This window comes from Hyla sarda, unplaced genomic scaffold (assembly GCF_029499605.1).
Source record: "Hyla sarda isolate aHylSar1 unplaced genomic scaffold, aHylSar1.hap1 scaffold_994, whole genome shotgun sequence".
Classification (NCBI taxonomy): Eukaryota; Metazoa; Chordata; class Amphibia; order Anura; family Hylidae; genus Hyla; species Hyla sarda.
Window position 1 is genome coordinate 29352 of NW_026611025.1, and position 13418 is coordinate 42769.

A 13418-nucleotide genomic window follows, 5' to 3' on the forward strand; every position below is an offset into this window, starting at 1 on the left:
AGCATAGAGGACATGCCTGCACCCCATTGGACTTACCTGTGTGGGTTAAATCCGGGTTATTTGACAACCTATGGCGGTGATGGTTCTGCTCAGGCAGAGCAGTGCTGATGCTCCTCATAAAGCTGTCGCTGCTGTGAAGGTTCTAGGTGACATCACAAATCCCTTTGGTTACATACACAACAAAGCTGGGTTGTTGTTGTTTACACTCTGCAAGGCCTGTGGAAGTGAGTGACATCATAGCACTGTAGTTCTGAGGGTTCAAGATGGATGCAACAATCTCCTGTTGCTTCTATGAAGGCCGTAATAGACGACATCACCAAACAGCTCCATAGTCACATACACAGCAAAGGAGAGATGTTGTTTACACCTAGTGATGTCAGTGGTATTGAGTGACATCACAGCACAGTGCTAAGGCTCCTGGGCCTGGACACAGCAGCGGCTGCAATATCTCAACGGAGAATACGTTTATATCTATGTGTGTGTGTGCGCATATATATATATATATATATATATATATATATATATTTCTCCGCCGAAATCACTTTTAAACCCATTTCCACCTTTTTTTCCCTTCTCTTCCTCTTACTTTTTTTTCACGTTTTTTTACGTTTTTCTCCTTTTCGCCTCTTTTCTGGGCGTATTATTCTTCTTTTTCTTCTTTTTTTTCGTCTAATGCATACCCCATCAGTGCAGCAATGCTTATTCAATACCGCCAGCAGATGGAGACACTGGGGGATAATTTTCTAAGGATTTATACTGATTTTTCCTGTCTGAATTTGTCGCACAGAAAGTTGCAGGCCAAATATGTGTGACATTTCTGCGACTTTAGCTTCTAGAGCATTTTTACAACATTATACATAGGTGCTGAATACATAAAAAGCGACTGTTCAGCGACAGACAAGTCGCATCGGCTGAAAGTAGGCCAGAATGTCAGTCCATGTTGGAGCAGGTTTAGATACAGTCTAAAGCATAGATCTCAAAGTCTGTGCACAGAATTTAGCAAGGGCCTCGCACCTTCTGATGCATCAGGTAGGTGCACAATAGCATAGCCTAACCCTCTGTACTTTGGTCTATATTGATGCGGGACATAGACAGCCAGCTGATGACCAATCCATTAGTGCAATGGATGGCTGGAAGCATTTGTCTTTGCCTTTGCAATACCACAGAAGCAATGCATGGTCAATGTACAGCAATGACACACCTGTGTGAACAGCCAGGAGACCCCCCCCCCCCCCCCCCATGTTATGTTACATAGTTACATAGTTAGTATGGTCGAAAAAAGACATATGTCCATCACGTTCAACCAGGGAATTAAGGGGTAGGGGTGTGGCGCGATATTGGGGAAGGGATGAGATTTTATATTTCTTCATAAGCATTAATCTTATTTTGTCAATTAGGAACATTCAGCACCCACCCGCTATCAAGGCAGCTGCCTATCATGTCATGCCCTACCTGCACAGGTGTGCTGGCTACTCAAATGATCCAATTAAGGAGGCCATTTAGTCAGCAGCAGCAGAAGTCCTGTGCCTGGACGCTCCAACAGGGGCCAGACACAAGCAGAAGCAGAAGCAGCAGCAGCACCACCTTTTGTTTTTTGGCTGCAGCAGCAGCAGCAAGGCCCACAGGGCTGGCTAGCTGGCTAGCCAGCAAGCAGGTAGCAATGAAAGTAGGAATCTTTCTTTTTAACCCTGTAAGGGGGTGGTGCACTGTACCCGAAGATACTGCCATATCGGGTCAATGCATAGGGCGACGGAAGCAAGCTTCGAAATCGGCCCCCGTTCTCAAAAATCCATTTAATATATGGTCCCCAGATAGGGGACGTATCAGATATTAAACTGATAAGAACAGATACTACACTTGATCTTAGCCAAAAGGCCGAGAAGCGATAACCGTGAAAGGGGCGGGCCCAACAAGGTCCCCTTCATGGGCACTATCACTGCTTGCTGTCAGGGAGGCTGCCAGACAATTTTCCATGCACACTCTGGGCTGGGGGGCAGTCAACCACCAGTACACACAGCAGAACCTAAACCCATACCATTATTGCTAAGCAGCAAGACAGGGGCCCATTGCACTCCCACGGGGCCTTTTTAAATGCAATCCATAACCCGGATTTGCCAGGAACCCTTCTTACTCCTCCTACTTGCATGTGACACTGGGCTTAGGATCTGCATAGGAAACACACACACAAGCACACACCTACCTTTGTTGCCTGCAGATGCCTCCTTGGCTGTCCCCAAACGGTATCAAACCAACACCCACGGGAAGCTGTAAGCATAGAGGACATGCCTGCACCCCATTGGACTTACCTGTGTGGGTTAAATCCGGGTTATTTGACAACCTATGGCGGTGATGGTTCTGCTCAGGCAGAGCAGTGCTGATGCTCCTCATAAAGCTGTCGCTGCTGTGAAGGTTCTAGGTGACATCACAAATCCCTTTGGTTACATACACAACAAAGCTGGGTTGTTGTTGTTTACACTCTGCAAGGCCTGTGGAAGTGAGTGACATCATAGCACTGTAGTTCTGAGGGTTCAAGATGGATGCAACAATCTCCTGTTGCTTCTATGAAGGCCGTAATAGACGACATCACCAAACAGCTCCATAGTCACATACACACCAAAGGAGAGATGTTGTTTACACCTAGTGATGTCAGTGGTATTGAGTGACATCACAGCACAGTGCTAAGGCTCCTGGGCCTGGACACAGCAGCGGCTGCAATATCTCAACGGAGAATACGTTTATATCTATGTGTGTGTGTGCGCATATATATATATATATATATATATATATATATATATATATATTTCTCCGCCGAAATCACTTTTAAACCCATTTCCACCTTTTTTTCCCTTCTCTTCCTCTTACTTTTTTTTCACGTTTTTTTACGTTTTTCTCCTTTTCGCCTCTTTTCTGGGCGTATTATTCTTCTTTTTCTTCTTTTTTTTCGTCTAATGCATACCCCATCAGTGCAGCAATGCTTATTCAATACCGCCAGCAGATGGAGACACTGGGGGATAATTTTCTAAGGATTTATACTGATTTTTCCTGTCTGAATTTGTCGCACAGAAAGTTGCAGGCCAAATATGTGTGACATTTCTGCGACTTTAGCTTCTAGAGCATTTTTACAACATTATACATAGGTGCTGAATACATAAAAAGCGACTGTTCAGCGACAGACAAGTCGCATCGGCTGAAAGTAGGCCAGAATGTCAGTCCATGTTGGAGCAGGTTTAGATACAGTCTAAAGCATAGATCTCAAAGTCTGTGCACAGAATTTAGCAAGGGCCTCGCACCTTCTGATGCATCAGGTAGGTGCACAATAGCATAGCCTAACCCTCTGTACTTTGGTCTATATTGATGCGGGACATAGACAGCCAGCTGATGACCAATCCATTAGTGCAATGGATGGCTGGAAGCATTTGTCTTTGCCTTTGCAATACCACAGAAGCAATGCATGGTCAATGTACAGCAATGACACACCTGTGTGAACAGCCAGGAGACCCCCCCCCCCCCCATGTTATGTTACATAGTTACATAGTTAGTACGGTCGAAAAAAGACATATGTCCATCACGTTCAACCAGGGAATTAAGGGGTAGGGGTGTGGCGCGATATTGGGGAAGGGATGAGATTTTATATTTCTTCATAAGCATTAATCTTATTTTGTCAATTAGGAACATTCAGCACCCACCCGCTATCAAGGCAGCTGCCTATCATGTCATGCCCTACCTGCACAGGTGTGCTGGCTACTCAAATGATCCAATTAAGGAGGCCATTTAGTCAGCAGCAGCAGAAGTCCTGTGCCTGGACGCTCCAACAGGGGCCAGACACAAGCAGAAGCAGAAGCAGCAGAAGCAGCAGCAGCACCACCTTTTGTTTTTTGGCTGCAGCAGCAGCAAGGCCCACAGGGCTGGCTAGCTGGCTAGCCAGCAAGCAGGTAGCAATGAAAGTAGGAATCTTTCTTTTTAACCCTGTAAGGGGGTGGTGCACTGTACCCGAAGATACTGCCATATCGGGTCAATGCATAGGGCGACGGAAGCAAGCTTCGAAATCGGCCCCCGTTCTCAAAAATCCATTTAATATATGGTCCCCAGATAGGGGACGTATCAGATATTAAACTGATAAGAACAGATACTACACTTGATCTTAGCCAAAAGGCCGAGAAGCGATAACCGTGAAAGGGGCGGGCCCAACAAGGTCCCCTTCATGGGCACTATCACTGCTTGCTGTCAGGGAGGCTGCCAGACAATTTTCCATGCACACTCTGGGCTGGGGGGCAGTCAACCACCAGTACACACAGCAGAACCTAAACCCATACCATTATTGCTAAGCAGCAAGACAGGGGCCCATTGCACTCCCACGGGGCCTTTTTAAATGCAATCCATAACCCGGATTTGCCAGGAACCCTTCTTACTCCTCCTACTTGCATGTGACACTGGGCTTAGGATCTGCATAGGAAACACACACACAAGCACACACCTACCTTTGTTGCCTGCAGATGCCTCCTTGGCTGTCCCCAAACGGTATCAAACCAACACCCACGGGAAGCTGTAAGCATAGAGGACATGCCTGCACCCCATTGGACTTACCTGTGTGGGTTAAATCCGGGTTATTTGACAACCTATGGCGGTGATGGTTCTGCTCAGGCAGAGCAGTGCTGATGCTCCTCATAAAGCTGTCGCTGCTGTGAAGGTTCTAGGTGACATCACAAATCCCTTTGGTTACATACACAACAAAGCTGGGTTGTTGTTGTTTACACTCTGCAAGGCCTGTGGAAGTGAGTGACATCATAGCACTGTAGTTCTGAGGGTTCAAGATGGATGCAACAATCTCCTGTTGCTTCTATGAAGGCCGTAATAGACGACATCACCAAACAGCTCCATAGTCACATACACAGCAAAGGAGAGATGTTGTTTACACCTAGTGATGTCAGTGGTATTGAGTGACATCACAGCACAGTGCTAAGGCTCCTGGGCCTGGACACAGCAGCGGCTGCAATATCTCAACGGAGAATACGTTTATATCTATGTGTGTGTGTGCGCATATATATATATATATATATATATATATATATATATATATATTTCTCCGCCGAAATCACTTTTAAACCCATTTCCACCTTTTTTTCCCTTCTCTTCCTCTTACTTTTTTTTCACGTTTTTTTACGTTTTTCTCCTTTTCGCCTCTTTTCTGGGCGTATTATTCTTCTTTTTCTTCTTTTTTTTCGTCTAATGCATACCCCATCAGTGCAGCAATGCTTATTCAATACCGCCAGCAGATGGAGACACTGGGGGATAATTTTCTAAGGATTTATACTGATTTTTCCTGTCTGAATTTGTCGCACAGAAAGTTGCAGGCCAAATATGTGTGACATTTCTGCGACTTTAGCTTCTAGAGCATTTTTACAACATTATACATAGGTGCTGAATACATAAAAAGCGACTGTTCAGCGACAGACAAGTCGCATCGGCTGAAAGTAGGCCAGAATGTCAGTCCATGTTGGAGCAGGTTTAGATACAGTCTAAAGCATAGATCTCAAAGTCTGTGCACAGAATTTAGCAAGGGCCTCGCACCTTCTGATGCATCAGGTAGGTGCACAATAGCATAGCCTAACCCTCTGTACTTTGGTCTATATTGATGCGGGACATAGACAGCCAGCTGATGACCAATCCATTAGTGCAATGGATGGCTGGAAGCATTTGTCTTTGCCTTTGCAATACCACAGAAGCAATGCATGGTCAATGTACAGCAATGACACACCTGTGTGAACAGCCAGGAGACCCCCCCCCCCCCATGTTATGTTACATAGTTACATAGTTAGTACGGTCGAAAAAAGACATATGTCCATCACGTTCAACCAGGGAATTAAGGGGTAGGGGTGTGGCGCGATATTGGGGAAGGGATGAGATTTTATATTTCTTCATAAGCATTAATCTTATTTTGTCAATTAGGAACATTCAGCACCCACCCGCTATCAAGGCAGCTGCCTATCATGTCATGCCCTACCTGCACAGGTGTGCTGGCTACTCAAATGATCCAATTAAGGAGGCCATTTAGTCAGCAGCAGCAGAAGTCCTGTGCCTGGACGCTCCAACAGGGGCCAGACACAAGCAGAAGCAGAAGCAGCAGAAGCAGCAGCAGCACCACCTTTTGTTTTTTGGCTGCAGCAGCAGCAAGGCCCACAGGGCTGGCTAGCTGGCTAGCCAGCAAGCAGGTAGCAATGAAAGTAGGAATCTTTCTTTTTAACCCTGTAAGGGGGTGGTGCACTGTACCCGAAGATACTGCCATATCGGGTCAATGCATAGGGCGACGGAAGCAAGCTTCGAAATCGGCCCCCGTTCTCAAAAATCCATTTAATATATGGTCCCCAGATAGGGGACGTATCAGATATTAAACTGATAAGAACAGATACTACACTTGATCTTAGCCAAAAGGCCGAGAAGCGATAACCGTGAAAGGGGCGGGCCCAACAAGGTCCCCTTCATGGGCACTATCACTGCTTGCTGTCAGGGAGGCTGCCAGACAATTTTCCATGCACACTCTGGGCTGGGGGGCAGTCAACCACCAGTACACACAGCAGAACCTAAACCCATACCATTATTGCTAAGCAGCAAGACAGGGGCCCATTGCACTCCCACGGGGCCTTTTTAAATGCAATCCATAACCCGGATTTGCCAGGAACCCTTCTTACTCCTCCTACTTGCATGTGACACTGGGCTTAGGATCTGCATAGGAAACACACACACAAGCACACACCTACCTTTGTTGCCTGCAGATGCCTCCTTGGCTGTCCCCAAACGGTATCAAACCAACACCCACGGGAAGCTGTAAGCATAGAGGACATGCCTGCACCCCATTGGACTTACCTGTGTGGGTTAAATCCGGGTTATTTGACAACCTATGGCGGTGATGGTTCTGCTCAAGCAGAGCAGTGCTGATGCTCCTCATAAAGCTGTCGCTGCTGTGAAGGTTCTAGGTGACATCACAAATCCCTTTGGTTACATACACAACAAAGCTGGGTTGTTGTTGTTTACACTCTGCAAGGCCTGTGGAAGTGAGTGACATCATAGCACTGTAGTTCTGAGGGTTCAAGATGGATGCAACAATCTCCTGTTGCTTCTATGAAGGCCGTAATAGACGACATCACCAAACAGCTCCATAGTCACATACACAGCAAAGGAGAGATGTTGTTTACACCTAGTGATGTCAGTGGTATTGAGTGACATCACAGCACAGTGCTAAGGCTCCTGGGCCTGGACACAGCAGCGGCTGCAATATCTCAACGGAGAATACGTTTATATCTATGTGTGTGTGTGCGCATATATATATATATATATATATATATATATATATATATATATATATATATATATATTTCTCCGCCGAAATCACTTTTAAACCCATTTCCACCTTTTTTTCCCTTCTCTTCCTCTTACTTTTTTTTCACGTTTTTTTACGTTTTTCTCCTTTTCGCCTCTTTTCTGGGCGTATTATTCTTCTTTTTCTTCTTTTTTTTCGTCTAATGCATACCCCATCAGTGCAGCAATGCTTATTCAATACCGCCAGCAGATGGAGACACTGGGGGATAATTTTCTAAGGATTTATACTGATTTTTCCTGTCTGAATTTGTCGCACAGAAAGTTGCAGGCCAAATATGTGTGACATTTCTGCGACTTTAGCTTCTAGAGCATTTTTACAACATTATACATAGGTGCTGAATACATAAAAAGCGACTGTTCAGCGACAGACAAGTCGCATCGGCTGAAAGTAGGCCAGAATGTCAGTCCCTGTTGGAGCAGGTTTAGATACAGTCTAAAGCATAGATCTCAAAGTCTGTGCACAGAATTTAGCAAGGGCCTCGCACCTTCTGATGCATCAGGTAGGTGCACAATAGCATAGCCTAACCCTCTGTACTTTGGTCTATATTGATGCGGGACATAGACAGCCAGCTGATGACCAATCCATTAGTGCAATGGATGGCTGGAAGCATTTGTCTTTGCCTTTGCAATACCACAGAAGCAATGCATGGTCAATGTACAGCAATGACACACCTGTGTGAACAGCCAGGAGACCCCCCCCCCCCCCCCCCCCATGTTATGTTACATAGTTACATAGTTAGTACGGTCGAAAAAAGACATATGTCCATCACGTTCAACCAGGGAATTAAGGGGTAGGGGTGTGGCGCGATATTGGGGAAGGGATGAGATTTTATATTTCTTCATAAGCATTAATCTTATTTTGTCAATTAGGAACATTCAGCACCCACCCGCTATCAAGGCAGCTGCCTATCATGTCATGCCCTACCTGCACAGGTGTGCTGGCTACTCAAATGATCCAATTAAGGAGGCCATTTAGTCAGCAGCAGCAGAAGTCCTGTGCCTGGACGCTCCAACAGGGGCCAGACACAAGCAGAAGCAGAAGCAGCAGAAGCAGCAGCAGCACCACCTTTTGTTTTTTGGCTGCAGCAGCAGCAAGGCCCACAGGGCTGGCTAGCTGGCTAGCCAGCAAGCAGGTAGCAATGAAAGTAGGAATCTTTCTTTTTAACCCTGTAAGGGGGTGGTGCACTGTACCCGAAGATACTGCCATATCGGGTCAATGCATAGGGCGACGGAAGCAAGCTTCGAAATCGGCCCCCGTTCTCAAAAATCCATTTAATATATGGTCCCCAGATAGGGGACGTATCAGATATTAAACTGATAAGAACAGATACTACACTTGATCTTAGCCAAAAGGCCGAGAAGCGATAACCGTGAAAGGGGCGGGCCCAACAAGGTCCCCTTCATGGGCACTATCACTGCTTGCTGTCAGGGAGGCTGCCAGACAATTTTCCATGCACACTCTGGGCTGGGGGGCAGTCAACCACCAGTACACACAGCAGAACCTAAACCCATACCATTATTGCTAAGCAGCAAGACAGGGGCCCATTGCACTCCCACGGGGCCTTTTTAAATGCAATCCATAACCCGGATTTGCCAGGAACCCTTCTTACTCCTCCTACTTGCATGTGACACTGGGCTTAGGATCTGCATAGGAAACACACACACAAGCACACACCTACCTTTGTTGCCTGCAGATGCCTCCTTGGCTGTCCCCAAACGGTATCAAACCAACACCCACGGGAAGCTGTAAGCATAGAGGACATGCCTGCACCCCATTGGACTTACCTGTGTGGGTTAAATCCGGGTTATTTGACAACCTATGGCGGTGATGGTTCTGCTCAGGCAGAGCAGTGCTGATGCTCCTCATAAAGCTGTCGCTGCTGTGAAGGTTCTAGGTGACATCACAAATCCCTTTGGTTACATACACAACAAAGCTGGGTTGTTGTTGTTTACACTCTGCAAGGCCTGTGGAAGTGAGTGACATCATAGCACTGTAGTTCTGAGGGTTCAAGATGGATGCAACAATCTCCTGTTGCTTCTATGAAGGCCGTAATAGACGACATCACCAAACAGCTCCATAGTCACATACACAGCAAAGGAGAGATGTTGTTTACACCTAGTGATGTCAGTGGTATTGAGTGACATCACAGCACAGTGCTAAGGCTCCTGGGCCTGGACACAGCAGCGGCTGCAATATCTCAACGGAGAATACGTTTATATCTATGTGTGTGTGTGCGCATATATATATATATATATATATATATATATATATATATATATATTTCTCCGCCGAAATCACTTTTAAACCCATTTCCACCTTTTTTTCCCTTCTCTTCCTCTTACTTTTTTTTCACGTTTTTTTACGTTTTTCTCCTTTTCGCCTCTTTTCTGGGCGTATTATTCTTCTTTTTCTTCTTTTTTTTCGTCTAATGCATACCCCATCAGTGCAGCAATGCTTATTCAATACCGCCAGCAGATGGAGACACTGGGGGATAATTTTCTAAGGATTTATACTGATTTTTCCTGTCTGAATTTGTCGCACAGAAAGTTGCAGGCCAAATATGTGTGACATTTCTGCGACTTTAGCTTCTAGAGCATTTTTACAACATTATACATAGGTGCTGAATACATAAAAAGCGACTGTTCAGCGACAGACAAGTCGCATCGGCTGAAAGTAGGCCAGAATGTCAGTCCATGTTGGAGCAGGTTTAGATACAGTCTAAAGCATAGATCTCAAAGTCTGTGCACAGAATTTAGCAAGGGCCTCGCACCTTCTGATGCATCAGGTAGGTGCACAATAGCATAGCCTAACCCTCTGTACTTTGGTCTATATTGATGCGGGACATAGACAGCCAGCTGATGACCAATCCATTAGTGCAATGGATGGCTGGAAGCATTTGTCTTTGCCTTTGCAATACCACAGAAGCAATGCATGGTCAATGTACAGCAATGACACACCTGTGTGAACAGCCAGGAGACCCCCCCCCCCCCCCCCCATGTTATGTTACATAGTTACATAGTTAGTACGGTCGAAAAAAGACATATGTCCATCACGTTCAACCAGGGAATTAAGGGGTAGGGGTGTGGCGCGATATTGGGGAAGGGATGAGATTTTATATTTCTTCATAAGCATTAATCTTATTTTGTCAATTAGGAACATTCAGCACCCACCCGCTATCAAGGCAGCTGCCTATCATGTCATGCCCTACCTGCACAGGTGTGCTGGCTACTCAAATGATCCAATTAAGGAGGCCATTTAGTCAGCAGCAGCAGAAGTCCTGTGCCTGGACGCTCCAACAGGGGCCAGACACAAGCAGAAGCAGAAGCAGCAGAAGCAGCAGCAGCACCACCTTTTGTTTTTTGGCTGCAGCAGCAGCAAGGCCCACAGGGCTGGCTAGCTGGCTAGCCAGCAAGCAGGTAGCAATGAAAGTAGGAATCTTTCTTTTTAACCCTGTAAGGGGGTGGTGCACTGTACCCGAAGATACTGCCATATCGGGTCAATGCATAGGGCGACGGAAGCAAGCTTCGAAATCGGCCCCCGTTCTCAAAAATCCATTTAATATATGGTCCCCAGATAGGGGACGTATCAGATATTAAACTGATAAGAACAGATACTACACTTGATCTTAGCCAAAAGGCCGAGAAGCGATAACCGTGAAAGGGGCGGGCCCAACAAGGTCCCCTTCATGGGCACTATCACTGCTTGCTGTCAGGGAGGCTGCCAGACAATTTTCCATGCACACTCTGGGCTGGGGGGCAGTCAACCACCAGTACACACAGCAGAACCTAAACCCATACCATTATTGCTAAGCAGCAAGACAGGGGCCCATTGCACTCCCACGGGGCCTTTTTAAATGCAATCCATAACCCGGATTTGCCAGGAACCCTTCTTACTCCTCCTACTTGCATGTGACACTGGGCTTAGGATCTGCATAGGAAACACACACACAAGCACACACCTACCTTTGTTGCCTGCAGATGCCTCCTTGGCTGTCCCCAAACGGTATCAAACCAACACCCACGGGAAGCTGTAAGCATAGAGGACATGCCTGCACCCCATTGGACTTACCTGTGTGGGTTAAATCCGGGTTATTTGACAACCTATGGCGGTGATGGTTCTGCTCAGGCAGAGCAGTGCTGATGCTCCTCATAAAGCTGTCGCTGCTGTGAAGGTTCTAGGTGACATCACAAATCCCTTTGGTTACATACACAACAAAGCTGGGTTGTTGTTGTTTACACTCTGCAAGGCCTGTGGAAGTGAGTGACATCATAGCACTGTAGTTCTGAGGGTTCAAGATGGATGCAACAATCTCCTGTTGCTTCTATGAAGGCCGTAATAGACGACATCACCAAACAGCTCCATAGTCACATACACAGCAAAGGAGAGATGTTGTTTACACCTAGTGATGTCAGTGGTATTGAGTGACATCACAGCACAGTGCTAAGGCTCCTGGGCCTGGACACAGCAGCGGCTGCAATATCTCAACGGAGAATACGTTTATATCTATGTGTGTGTGTGCGCATATATATATATATATATATATATATATATATATATATATATATTTCTCTGCCGAAATCACTTTTAAACCCATTTCCACCTTTTTTTCCCTTCTCTTCCTCTTACTTTTTTTTCACGTTTTTTTACGTTTTTCTCCTTTTCGCCTCTTTTCTGGGCGTATTATTCTTCTTTTTCTTCTTTTTTTTCGTCTAATGCATACCCCATCAGTGCAGCAATGCTTATTCAATACCGCCAGCAGATGGAGACACTGGGGGATAATTTTCTAAGGATTTATACTGATTTTTCCTGTCTGAATTTGTCGCACAGAAAGTTGCAGGCCAAATATGTGTGACATTTCTGCGACTTTAGCTTCTAGAGCATTTTTACAACATTATACATAGGTGCTGAATACATAAAAAGCGACTGTTCAGCGACAGACAAGTCGCATCGGCTGAAAGTAGGCCAGAATGTCAGTCCATGTTGGAGCAGGTTTAGATACAGTCTAAAGCATAGATCTCAAAGTCTGTGCACAGAATTTAGCAAGGGCCTCGCACCTTCTGATGCATCAGGTAGGTGCACAATAGCATAGCCTAACCCTCTGTACTTTGGTCTATATTGATGCGGGACATAGACAGCCAGCTGATGACCAATCCATTAGTGCAATGGATGGCTGGAAGCATTTGTCTTTGCCTTTGCAATACCACAGAAGCAATGCATGGTCAATGTACAGCAATGACACACCTGTGTGAACAGCCAGGAGACCCCCCCCCCCCCCCCATGTTATGTTACATAGTTACATAGTTAGTACGGTCGAAAAAAGACATATGTCCATCACGTTCAACCAGGGAATTAAGGGGTAGGGGTGTGGCGCGATATTGGGGAAGGGATGAGATTTTATATTTCTTCATAAGCATTAATCTTATTTTGTCAATTAGGAACATTCAGCACCCACCCGCTATCAAGGCAGCTGCCTATCATGTCATGCCCTACCTGCACAGGTGTGCTGGCTACTCAAATGATCCAATTAAGGAGGCCATTTAGTCAGCAGCAGCAGAAGTCCTGTGCCTGGACGCTCCAACAGGGGCCAGACACAAGCAGAAGCAGAAGCAGCAGCAGCACCACCTTTTGTTTTTTGGCTGCAGCAGCAGCAAGGCCCACAGGGCTGGCTAGCTGGCTAGCCAGCAAGCAGGTAGCAATGAAAGTAGGAATCTTTCTTTTTAACCCTGTAAGGGGGTGGTGCACTGTACCCGAAGATACTGCCATATCGGGTCAATGCATAGGGCGACGGAAGCAAGCTTCGAAATCGGCCCCCGTTCTCAAAAATCCATTTAATATATGGTCCCCAGATAGGGGACGTATCAGATATTAAACTGATAAGAACAGATTTTTTTTTTTTTTTTTTTATCTAAAGCCGAGGAACGTGCTTTCGATTCACCCAAAGTGCAAGAAAAAGTGCAAACGTGTTACACTAAAAAAACGTGCACAAAGGATGCGGTCTATCGCAAGCCCTTCTCCGATAGGAGAGAGGCCCCCCAACAAACCT

At 46.0% G+C, this 13418-nt stretch overlaps 6 non-coding genes across 6 annotated transcripts; all 6 read right to left on the bottom strand.

Annotated features, from left to right (window-relative positions):
* Positions 1 to 1696: 1696 nt before the first annotated feature.
* On the bottom strand, positions 1697 to 1887 carry LOC130351727 (U2 spliceosomal RNA). The gene has a single exon (XR_008888292.1). It is a non-coding gene; the product is annotated as a U2 spliceosomal RNA (small nuclear RNA).
* Positions 1888 to 3974: 2087 nt separating this feature from the next.
* LOC130351728 (U2 spliceosomal RNA) lies at positions 3975 to 4165 on the bottom strand. The gene has a single exon (XR_008888293.1). It is a non-coding gene; the product is annotated as a U2 spliceosomal RNA (small nuclear RNA).
* Positions 4166 to 6251: 2086 nt separating this feature from the next.
* LOC130351730 (U2 spliceosomal RNA) lies at positions 6252 to 6442 on the bottom strand. Its single transcript, XR_008888294.1, has one exon. It is a non-coding gene; the product is annotated as a U2 spliceosomal RNA (small nuclear RNA).
* A 2107-nt stretch (positions 6443 to 8549) lies between these two features.
* LOC130351731 (U2 spliceosomal RNA) lies at positions 8550 to 8740 on the bottom strand. Its single transcript, XR_008888295.1, has one exon. It is a non-coding gene; the product is annotated as a U2 spliceosomal RNA (small nuclear RNA).
* A 2093-nt stretch (positions 8741 to 10833) lies between these two features.
* On the bottom strand, positions 10834 to 11024 carry LOC130351732 (U2 spliceosomal RNA). Its single transcript, XR_008888296.1, has one exon. It is a non-coding gene; the product is annotated as a U2 spliceosomal RNA (small nuclear RNA).
* Positions 11025 to 13106: 2082 nt separating this feature from the next.
* On the bottom strand, positions 13107 to 13291 carry LOC130351772 (U2 spliceosomal RNA). Its single transcript, XR_008888328.1, has one exon. It is a non-coding gene; the product is annotated as a U2 spliceosomal RNA (small nuclear RNA).
* Positions 13292 to 13418: the final 127 nt, after the last annotated feature.